Here is a 12,086-nt window from a genome sequence, read left to right as displayed (position 1 = left end):
CAGGTCTGCCTATTCTCAATAGCAAGGCTATGATCATTGAGTCTGTACATAGTCAAAGCTTTCTTTAAGTTTGGGTCAGTCACAGTGGTCAGGTATTCTGCCACTGTGTACTCTCCGTTTAGGACCAAATAGCATTCTAGTTTGCTCAGTTCTTTTTGTTAATTCTTTACAATGTGTCAAGTAATTATATTTTTGTTTTGGTTGGGTCTAATCTCTCTCTCTCTCTCTCTCTCTCTCTCTCTCTCTCTCTCTCTCTCTCTCTCTCTCGCTCTCTCGCTCTCTCGCTCTCTCGCTCTCTCTCTCGCTCGCCCTCTTAGTTGACTGACTGACTGATTAGGCCTAATTGATTGTTTGAATCCTGACTTTGACCTGTGTTCAGATTTAATCTTACAGAATATGAGCCGTTAACGGAGGTTCCAGTCTCGTGGCCCAGCTGCCGGTGGTTTGTCTTCATCCTTTCGCTGGCATAATTGGATGCTGCTCCGCCTGGGAAGGCTAGCAGGAGTAGAGAAAGAGAGAGCGAGCGATAAGGAGGGGGCTTTTAAAGGCGCTCGTAAGCAAAGTTAATTAGCGGTTATTAACATCCCCGCATATTGAGAGCGCGAGGGAGTCAATTTAATGACTTTGTTGGTTCAGAACTACAGGCGATGATGGAAACAACAAAGGCGGCGGCGCACGCAGTCAGATTAGCAGGCCAAATCCCAGCCATAATGCAGTCTGATAAAAAACTAAGGGCGCTAATTTCACTCAACTGACTGGATCATTTGTCCCAATAATTGATGAAAAATATTTCAAACCCAAGATTAGGCTTCATTCTCCTCAATAATTAAGTAAAAATACACCCAGGGCCCATCAAAGAAAAGCCTGTTAGCTGTATTTCCTAAAGAGGTGTCCATGCATTGTGGCCTTTATTCGTTGCAGATCTGCTTTGGCCTGCATGTGTATCTGGATGCGAAAGAAATGCACACCTGTTTAGGCGTGGTGCTGGCTAGCGGAGTAGAACACCTGTTTAGGAGAGGTGTTGGCTAGCGGAGTAGAACACCTGTTTAGGAGAGGTGTTGGCTAGCGGAGTAGAACACCTGTTTAGGAGAGGTGTTGGCTAGCGGAGTAGAACACCTGTTTAGGAGAGGTGTTGGCTAGCGGAGTAGAACACCTGTTTAGGAGAGGTGCTGGCTAGCGGAGTAGAACACCTGTTTAGGAGAGGTGTTGGCTAGCGGAGTAGAACACCTGTTTAGGAGAGGTGATGGCTAGCGGAGTAGAACACCTGTTTAGGCGTGGTGCTGGCTAGCGGAGTAGAACACCTGTTTAGGAGAGGTGTTGGCTAGCGGAGTAGAACACCTGTTTAGGAGAGGTGATGGCTAGCGGAGTAGAACACCTGTTTAGGAGAGGTGATGGCTAGCGGAGTAGAACACCTGTTTAGGCGTGGTGCTGGGTAGCAGAGTAGAACACCTGTTTAGGAGAGGTGCTGGCTAGCGGAGTAGAACACCTGTTTAGGAGAGGTGTTGGCTAGCAGAGTAGAACACCTGTTTAGGAGAGGTGTTGGCTAGCAGAGTAGAACACCTGTTTAGGCGTGGTGCTGGCTAGCGGAGTAGAACACCTGTTTAGGAGAGGTGTTGGCTAGCGGAGTAGAACACCTGTTTAGGAGAGGTGATGGCTAGCGGAGTAGAACACCTGTTTAGGAGAGGTGCTGGCTAGCGGAGTAGAACACCTGTTTAGGAGAGGTGCTGGCTAGCGGAGTAGAACACCTGTTTAGGCGTGGTGCTGGCTAGCGGAGTAGAACACCTGTTTAGGCGTGGTGCTGGCTAGCGGAGTAGAACACCTGTTTAGGAGAGGTGCTGGCTAGCGGAGTAGAACACCTGTTTAGGAGAGGTGTTGGCTAGCGGAGTAGAACACCTGTTTAGGAGAGGTGTTGGCTAGCGGAGTAGAACACCTGTTTAGGCGTGGTGCTGGCTAGCGGAGTAGAACACCTGTTTAGGAGAGGTGCTGGCTAGCGGAGTAGAACACCTGTTTAGGAGAGGTGTTGGCTAGCGGAGTAGAACACCTGTTTAGGCGTGGTGCTGGCTAGCGGAGTAGAACACCTGTTTAGGAGAGGTGTTGGCTAGCGGAGTAGAACACCTGTTTAGGCGTGGTGCTGGCTAGCGGAGTAGAACACCTGTTTAGGAGAGGTGCTGGCTAGCGGAGTAGAACACCTGTTTAGGAGAGGAGCTGGCTAGCGGAGTAGAACACCTGTTTAGGAGAGGTGTTGGCTAGCGGAGTAGAACACCTGTTTAGGCGTGGTGCTGGCTAGCGGAGTAGAACACCTGTTTAGGAGAGGTGTTGGCTAGCGGAGTAGAACACCTGTTTAGGAGAGGTGTTGGCTAGCGGAGTAGAACACCTGTTTAGGAGAGGAGCTAGCTAGCGGAGTAGAACACCTGTTTAGGAGAGGTGTTGGCTAGCGGAGTAGAACACCTGTTTAGGAGAGGTGCTGGCTAGCGGAGTAGAACACCTGTTTAGGAGAGGTGCTGGCTAGCGGAGTAGAACACCTGTTTAGGAGAGGTGTTGGCTAGCGGAGTAGAACACCTGTTTAGGAGAGGTGTTGGCTAGCGGAGTAGAACACCTGTTTAGGCGTGGTGCTGGCTAGCGGAGTAGAACACCTGTTTAGGAGAGGTGTTGGCTAGCGGAGTAGAACACCTGTTTAGGAGAGGTGTTGGCTAGCGGAGTAGAACACCTGTTTAGGAGAGGTGCCGGCTAGCGGAGTAGAACACCTGTTTAGGAGAGGTGCTGGCTAGCGGAGTAGAACACCTGGTTAGGAGAGGTGTTGGCTAGCGGAGTAGAACACCTGTTTAGGAGAGGTGTTGGCTAGCGGAGTAGAACACCTGTTTAGGCGTGGTGCTGGCTAGCAGAGTAGAACACCTGTTTAGGCGTGGTGCTGGCTAGCGGAGTAGAACACCTGTTTAGGAGAGGTGTTGGCTAGCGGAGTAGAACACCTGTTTAGGCGAGGTGCTGGCTAGCGGAGTAGAACACCTGTTTAGGAGAGGAGCTAGCTAGCGGAGTAGAACACCTGTTTAGGAGAGGTGTTGGCTAGCGGAGTAGAACACCTGTTTAGGAGAGGTGTTGGCTAGCGGAGTAGAACACCTGTTTAGGCGTGGTGCTGGCTAGCGGAGTAGAACACCTGTTTAGGAGAGGTGTTGGCTAGCGGAGTAGAACACCTGTTTAGGAGAGGTGTTGGCTAGCAGAGTAGAACACCTGTTTAGGAGAGGTGCTGGCTAGCGGAGTAGAACACCTGTTTAGGAGAGGTGTTGGCTAGCGGAGTAGAACACCTGTTTAGGCGTGGTGCTGGCCTGCTACCAAATAGGCCTGTTTTATTATTTTAATTGATTTGAACCCTCAATTTAATTATACATATTCTCTTTTACAGAAAGTGTATAGAATAAATTAATACCGACAGTCACACATTTAATGATTACTTCCCAAGCAAAGTCCAATTTCTTTGACTCCTCGAATTTAGAAGGTCACATCTCCGTTTCTGAATGCCATAGAGATAAACCAAATATATCCCCATGTGCATCAGAGTCACTTCCTCCTCTGGCATTTTACTGCTTGTTTCAAGCCTAAAGTATCACGAATTTATGCAGGAAACTTTGGCGCAATCCTAAGGGATCCTACAGATGAGCAGGAGGAAAGATGTCCGTGGGGTCAACACAAGTTTCCATTCAAATCAAATCAATTTTTATTGGCCACATGCGCCGAATACAACAGGTGCAGACATTACAGTGAAATGCTTACTTACAGCCCTTAACCAACAGTGCATTTAAAAAATAAAACAACAACAAAAAAAGTGTTGAGAAAAAAAGAGCAGAAGTAAAATTAAATAACAGTAGGGAGGCTATATATACAGGGGGGTACCGGTGCAGAGTCAATGTGCGGGGGCACCGGCTAGTTGAGGTAGTTGAAGTAATATGTACATGTGGGTAGAGTTAAAGTGACTATGCATAAATAATTAACAGAGTAGCAGCAGCGTAAAAGGATGGGGTGGGGGGGCAGTGCAAATAGTCCGGGTAGCCATGATTAGCTGTTCAGGAGTCTTATGGCTTGGGGGTAGAAGCTGTTGAGAAGTCTTTTGGACCTAGACTTGGCACTCCGGTACCGCTTGCCGTGCGGTAGCAGAGAGAACAGTCTATGACTAGGGTGGCTGGAGTCTTTGACAATTTTGAGTGCCTTCCTCTGACACCGACTGGTATAGAGGTCCTGGATGGCAGGAAGCTTGGCCCCAGTGATGTACTGGGCCGTACGCACTACCCTCTGTAGTGCCTTGCGGTCAGAGGCCAAGCAGTTGCCATACTAGGCGGTGATGCAACCAGTCAGGATGCTCTCGATGGTGCAGCTGTATAATTTTTTGAGGATCTGAGGACCCATGCCAAATCTTTTCAGTCTCCTGAAGGGGAATAGGCTTTGTCGTGCCCTCTTCACGACTGTCTTTGTGTGTTTGGACCATGATAGTTCGTTGGTGATGTGGACACCAAGGAACTTGAAGCTCTCAACCTGTTCCACTACAGCCCCGTCGATGAGAATGGGGGCGTGCTCAGTCCTCTTTTTTCCTGTAGTCCACAATCATCTCCTTTGTCTTGGTCACGTTGAGGGAGAGGTTGTTATCCTGGCACCACACGGCCAGGTCTCTGACCTCCTCCCTATAGGCTGTCTCATCGTTGTTGGTGATCAGGCCTACCACTGTTGTGTCGTCGGCAAACTTAATGATGGTGTTGGAGTCGTGCCTGGCCATGCAGTCATGGGTGAACAGGGAGTACAGGAGGGGACTGAGCACGCACCCCTGAGGGGCCCCCGTGTTGAGGATCAGTGTGGCAGATGTGTTGTTACCTACCCTTACCACCTGGGGGCGGCCCGTCAGGAAGTCCAGGATCCAGTTGCAGAGGGAGGTGTTTAGTCCCAGGATCCTTAGCTTAGTGATGAGCTTTGAGGGCACTATGGTGTATTCCTATCGATTCCAAGGAATTTTAAATGAACTAGAGCCGTGAAATGGCCTGCTGTTAAATCCACTGCCGGGGGATAGGTCAGACACTTGAGCATCAGCAATCTTTGTCTCCACTCCATTGATTGCTGCTTTGATAGCATGAATCAAGGCCAAGAGGCTCGAGCCACTTGCCAAAATACACTGAGTGTACAGAACATTAAGGTCATCTTCCTAATATTGCCTCAATTAGTTGGGCCATGGACTCTACAGAAAGATTTACACAGGGATGCTGGCTCATGTTGACTCCAATGCTTCCCGCAGTTATGTCAAGTTGGCTATATGTCCTTTGGGTGGTGGACCATTCTTGATACACATCGGAAACGGTTGAGCGTCAAAAACCCAGCAGCATTGCAGTTCCTGACACAAACCGGTGCACCTGGCACATACTACCATACCCCGTTCAAAGGCACTTAAATATTTTGTCTTCCCATTCACTCTCTGAATGGCACACATACAGTGGGGGAAAAAAGTATTTAGTCTGCCACCAATTGTGCAAGTTCTCCCACTTAAAAAGATGAGAGAGGCCTATAATTTTTATCATAGGTACACGTCAACTATGACAGACAAATTGAGAAATGTTTTCTTCAGAAAATCACATTGTAGGATTTTTAATGAATTTATTTGCAAATTATGGTGGAAAATAAGTATTTGGTCACCTACAAACAAGCAAGATTTCTGGCTCTCACAGACCTGTAACTTCTTCTTTAAGAGGCTCCTCTGTCCTCCACTCGTTACCTGTATTAATGGCACCTGTTTGAACTTGTTATCAGTATAAAAGACACCTGTCCACAACCTCAAACAGTCACACTCCAAACTCCACTATGGCCAACACCAAAGAGCTGTCAAAGGACACCAGAAACAAAATTGTAGACCTGCACCAGGCTGGGAAGACTGAATCTGCAATAGGTAAGCAGCTTGGTTTGAAGAAATCAACTGTGGGAGCAATTATTAGGAAATGGAAGACATACAAGACCACTGATAATCTCCCTCGATCTGGGGCTCCACGCAAGATCTCACCCCGTGGGGTCAAAATCCCAGAACCACACGGGGGGACCTAGTGAATGACCTGCAGAGAGCTGGGACCAAAGTAACAAAGCCTACCATCAGTAACACACTACGCCGCCAGGGACTCAAATCCTGCAGTGCCAGACGTGTCCCCCTGCTTAAGCCAGTACATGTCCAGGCCCGTCTGAAGTTTGCTAGAGTGCATTTGGATAATCCAGAAGAGGATTGGGAGAATGTCATATGGTCAGATGAAACCAAAATGGAACTTTTTGGTAAAAACTCAACTCGTCGTGTTTGGAGGACAAAGAATGCTGAGTTGCATCCAAAGAACACCATACCTACTGTGGAGCATGGGGGTGGAAACATCATGCTTTGGGGCTGTTTTTCTGCAAAGGGACCAGGACGACTGATCCGTGTAAAGGAAAGAATGAATGGGGCCATGTATCGTGAGATTTTGAGTGAAAACCTCCTTCCATCAGCAAGGGCATTGAAGATGAAACGTGGCTGGGTCTTTCAGCATGACAATGATCCCAAACACACCGCCCGGGCAACGAAGGAGTGGCTTCGTAAGAAGCATTTCAAGGTCCTGGAGTGGCCTAGCCAGTCTCCAGATCTCAACCCCATAGAAAATCTTTGGAGGGAGTTGAAAGTCCGTGTTGCCCAGCGACAGCCCCAAAACATCACTGCTCTAGAGGAGATCTGCATGGAGGAATGGGCCAAAATACCAGCAACAGTGTGTGAAAACCTTGTGAAGACTTACAGAAAACGTTTGACCTGTGTCATTGCCAACAAAGGGTATATAACAAAGTATTGAGAAACTTTTGTTATTGACCAAATACTTATTTTCCACCATAATTTGCAAATAAATTCATTAAAAATCCTACAATGTGATTTTCTGGAGAAAAAAAATCTCATTTTGTCTGTCATAGTTGACGTGTACCTATGATGAAAATTACAGGCCTCTCTCATCTTTTTAAGTGGGAGAACTTGCACAGTTGGTGGCTGACTAAATACTTTTTTTCCCCACTGTACGCAATCCATGTCTCAATTTTCTCAAGGCTTAAAAATCCTGCTTTAACCTGTCTCCTCCCCTTCATCTACACTGATTGAAGTGGATTTAACAAGTGACATCAATAAGGGATCATAGATTTCATCTGGATTCACCTGTCAGTCTATGTCATGGAAAGAGCAGGTGTCCTTAATAATAATATGCCATTTAGCAGACGCTTTTATCCAAAGCGACTTACAGTCATGTGCGCATACATTTTTACGTATGGGTGGTCCCAGGGATCGAACCCACTACCCTGGCGTTACAAGTGCCATGCTCTACCAGCTGAGCTACAGAGGACCATTCAGTGTAAGTCCATAAACATTGTTTACTGATATTTTAGTCTCTCTACTATGAGGCAAGCTCGAATCGGGGGACACGGGTGACTGAACTCACGAGCTTGTGCACATTTGCCCTTTTATTGATTGCACCTTTGCGGGCGTTGGTTAATTCGACTGCGTGCAAGCAAGATTGCCAAAAAATTCAGCGGAAGAATCACCTCTCCCCTTAATGAGATAATCAAAGTAATGTATGCAAATTAATTACCTCACGAGCTTATCAAAACGTTCCTGCCCTCTCCAGTCTGAAGAAGCCCATTTATTCAGTTAGCGGCAACAACTCATGTGGATGGCGTGATGCAAATTATGGTTGATTTGATTAGGACAAATTAAGGACCTCACTGCTATCTGACCTTGTCTGAGTTTTATGTAAATTATAGAAACAATTGGTGTGATAGGATAAATTGCACTATAATCTGATAAAAAATCATTTTATAAGAAAATGGCTAATCATACATTTTTAGAATTAGTGGTTACCCCAGGAACCCTATAGTCCCTCAAGGAACCGTTTCTAGTCAATGGTTCATATTTGAACCTTCGATTAGTTGAGGGGTTCTTGGAGGAACCTTCAACGGTTCAATGTAGAAACAGGTTCCTGGAGGATCCCTGGGGGCGTGACTGTGCCCAAGAACACTAAGGTAACCTGCCTAAATGACTACCGACCCGTATCACTCACGTCTGTAGCCATGAAGTGCTTTGAAAGGCTGATCATGGCTCACATCAACACCGTTATCCCAGAAACCTTAGACCCACTCCAATTTCATATCGCCCCAAAAGATCCACAGATGATGCAATCTCTATTGGTCTCGACACTACCCTTTTTTAAATTGTATTTCTTATTTCACCTTTATTTAACCAGGTAAGCCAGTTGAGAACAAGTTCTCATTTACAACTGCGACCTGGCCAAGATAAAGCAAAGCAGTGCGATAAAAACAACAACACATAGTTACATATGGGGTAAAACAAAACATAAAGTCAAAAATACAACAGAAAATATATATACAGTGTGTGCAAATGTAGCAAGTTATGGAGGTAAGGCAATAAATAGGCCATAGTGCAAAATCATTACAATTAGTATTAACACTGGAATGATAGATGTGCAAGAGATGATGTGCAAATAGAGATACTGGGGTGCAAATGAGCAAAATAAATAACAATATGGGGATGAGGTAGTTGGGTGGGCTAATTTCAGATGGGCTGTGTACAGGTGCAGTGATCAGTAAGGTGCTCTGACAACTGATGCTTAAAGTTAGTGAGGGACATAAGAGTCTCCAGCTTCAGAGATTTTTGCAATTCGTTCCAGTTGGACAAAAGGAACACCTACGTGAGAATGCTATTCATTGACTACAGCTCAGCGTTCAACACCATAGTGCCCTCAAAGCTCATCGCTAAGATCCTGGACGTCTTGACGGGCTGCCCCCAGGTGGTAAAGGTATTTGTATTTGTGTTTATTAAGGATCCCCATTAGCTGCTGCCAAGGCAGCAGCTACTCTTCCTGGGGTTCTGCAACATTAAGGCAGTTATATACAATTTAAAATATTACATTACATTATATTTCATAACACTTTACCCAATACATTTAGTGTGTTCCGTCAGGCCACTACTCCACTATCACATATTTGCAATACAACATCCATGTGTATGTGTGTGTAGAGTGAGTGTCTATATGTATGTGTGTATGTACCTGTGTGTGTGTCTCTTCACAGTCCCCGCTGTTCCACAAGGTGTATTTTTACCTGTTTTTTTTATATCTGATTCTACTGCTTGCATCAGTTACCTGATGTGGAATAGAGTTCCATGTAGTCATGGCTCTATGTAGTACCGTGCGCCTCCCATAGTCCGTTCTGGACTTGGGGACTGTGAAGAGACCTCTGGTGGCATGTCTTGTGGCATATGCATGGGTGTCCGAGCTGTGTCCCAGTATTCCAAACAGACAGCTCGGTACATTCAGCTCGTCGACACCTCTCACAAAAACAAGCAGTGATGAAGTCTTCCACTCTGAGCCAGGAGAGACTGACATGCATGTCATTAATGTTATCTCTACGTGTACTTTTAAGGGCCAGCCATGCTGCCCTGTTCTGAGCCAACTGCAGTTTTCCCAAGTCCCTCTTTGTGGCACCTGACCACACTACTGAACAGTAGTCTAGGTACGACAAAACTAGGGCCTGTAGGACCTGCCTTGTTGATAGTGTTGTTAAGAAGGCAGAGCAGCGCTTAATTATGGACATACTTCTCCCCATCTTAGCTACTGTTGTATCAATATACTTTGACCATGACAGTCTACAATCCAGGGTTACTCCAAGCAGTTTAGTCACCTCAACTTGCTCAATTTCCACAATTCATTACAAGATGTAGTTGAGGTTTAGGGTTTAGTGAATGATTTGACCCAAATACAATACTTTTAGTTTTGGAAATATTCAGGACTAACTTATTCCTTGCCACCCATTCCGAAACTAACTGCAACTCTTTGTTAAGTGTTGCAGTTATTTCAGTTGCTGTAGTAGCTGACGTGTATAGTGTTGAGTCATCCGCTTTACTCAAAGCCAGTGGCATGTCGTTAGTAAAAAAAAACAAAAAAACAAGGTAGGTAACAACACATCTGCCACGCTGATCCTCAACACAGGGGCCCCTCAGGGGTGCGTGCTCAGTCCCCTTCTGTACTCCCATGACTGCATGGCCAGGCACGACTCCAACACCATCATTAAGTTTGCCGACGACACAACAGTGGTAGGCCTGATCACCGACAACGATGAGACAGCCTATAGGGAGGAGGTCAGAGACCTGGCCGTGTGGTGCCAGGATAACAACCTCTCCCTCAATGTGATCAAGACAAAGGAGATGATTGTGGACTACAGATAAAAGAGGACTGAGCACGCCCCAATTCTCATCGACGGGGCTGTAGTGGAGCAGGTTGAGAGCTTCAAGTTCCTTGGTGTCCACATCACCAACAAACTATCATGGTTCAAACACACCAAGTTGTGAAGAGGGCACGACAAAGCCTATTCCCCCTCAGGAGACTGAAAAGATTTGGCATGGGTCCTCAGATCCTCAAAAAGTTCTACAGCTGCACCATTGAGAGCATTCTGACTGGTTGCATCACTGCCTGGTATGGCAACTGCTCGGCCTCCGACCACAAGGCACTACAAAGGGTAGTGCGTACAGCCCAGTACATCACTGGGGCCAAGCTTCCTGCCATCCAGGACCTCTATACCAAGCGGTGTCAGAGGAAGCCCCTAAAAATGTTCAAAGACTCCAGCCACCCTAGTCATAGACTGTTCTCTCTGCTACTGCATGGCAAGCGTTACCGGAGCACCAAGTCTAGGTCCAAAAGGCTTCTTAACAGCTTCTACCCCCAAGCCATAAGACCCCTGAACAGCTAATCAAATGGCTACCCGGACTATATGCATTCCCCCCCCCCTTTACGCTGCTGCTACTCTCTGTTTATTATCTATACATAGTCACTTTAACTCTACCTACAGTTGGAAGTCGGAAGTTTAAGTACACTTAGGTTGGAGTCATTAAAACTTGTTTTTCAACCACTCCACAAATTTCTTGTTAACAAATTATAGTTTTGGCAAGTCGGTTAGGACATCTACTTTGTGCATGACACAAGTCCTTTTTCCAACAATTGTTTACAGACAGATTATTTGACTTATAATTCACTGTATCACAATTCCAGTGGGTCAGAAGTTTACATACACTAAATTGACTGTGCCTTTAAACAGCTTGGAAAATTCCAGGAAATGATGTCATGGCTTTAGAAGCTTCTGATAGGCTAATTGACATCATTTGAGTCAATTGGAGGTGTACCTGTGGATGTATCTCAAGGCCTACCTTCAAACTCAGTGCCTCTTTGCCTGACATCATGGGAAAATCTAAAGAAATCAGCCAAGACCTCAGAAAAAGAATTGTTGACCTCCACAAGTCTGGTTCATCCTTGGGAGCAATTTCCAAACACCTGAAGGTACCACGTTCATCTGTACTAACAATAGTACGCAAGTATAAACACCATGGGACCACGCAGCTGTCATACCGCTCAGGAAGGAGACGTGTTCTGTCTCCCAGAGATGAACGTACTTTGGTGCGAAAAGTGAAAATCAATCCAAGAACAACAGCAAAGGACCTTCTGAAGATGCTGGAGGAAACCGGTACAAAAGTATCTATATCCACAGTAAAACGAGTCCTATATCGACATAACCTGTAAGGCCGTTCAGCAAGGAAGAAGCCACTGCTCCAAAACCGCCATAAAAAAGCCAGACTACGGTTTGCAACTGCACATGGGGACAAAGATCGTACTTTTTGGAGAAATGTCCTCTGGTCTGATGAAACAAAAATAGAACTGTTTGGCAATAATGACCATCGTTATGTTTGGAGGAAAAAGGGGGTTGCTTGCAAGCCGAAGAACACCATCCCAACCGTGAAGCACGGGGGTGGCAGCATCATGCTGTGGGGGTGCTTTGCTGCAGGAGGATCTGGTGTACTTCACAAAATAGATGGCATCATGAGGAAGGGAAATTATGTGGATATATTGAAGCAACATCTCAAGACATCAGTCAGGAAGTTAAAGCTTGGTCGCAAATGGGTCTTCCAAATGGACAATGACCCCAAACATACTTCCAAAGTTGTGGCAAAATGGCTTAAGGACAACAAAGTCAACGTATTGGAGTGGCCATCACAAAGCCCTGAC

Source organism: Coregonus clupeaformis, chromosome 7, assembly GCF_020615455.1.
Source record: "Coregonus clupeaformis isolate EN_2021a chromosome 7, ASM2061545v1, whole genome shotgun sequence".
NCBI lineage: Eukaryota > Metazoa > Chordata > Actinopteri > Salmoniformes > Salmonidae > Coregonus > Coregonus clupeaformis.
The sequence above is the reverse complement of the archived record's forward strand: the minus strand, read 5'-3'. Positions refer to the sequence as shown.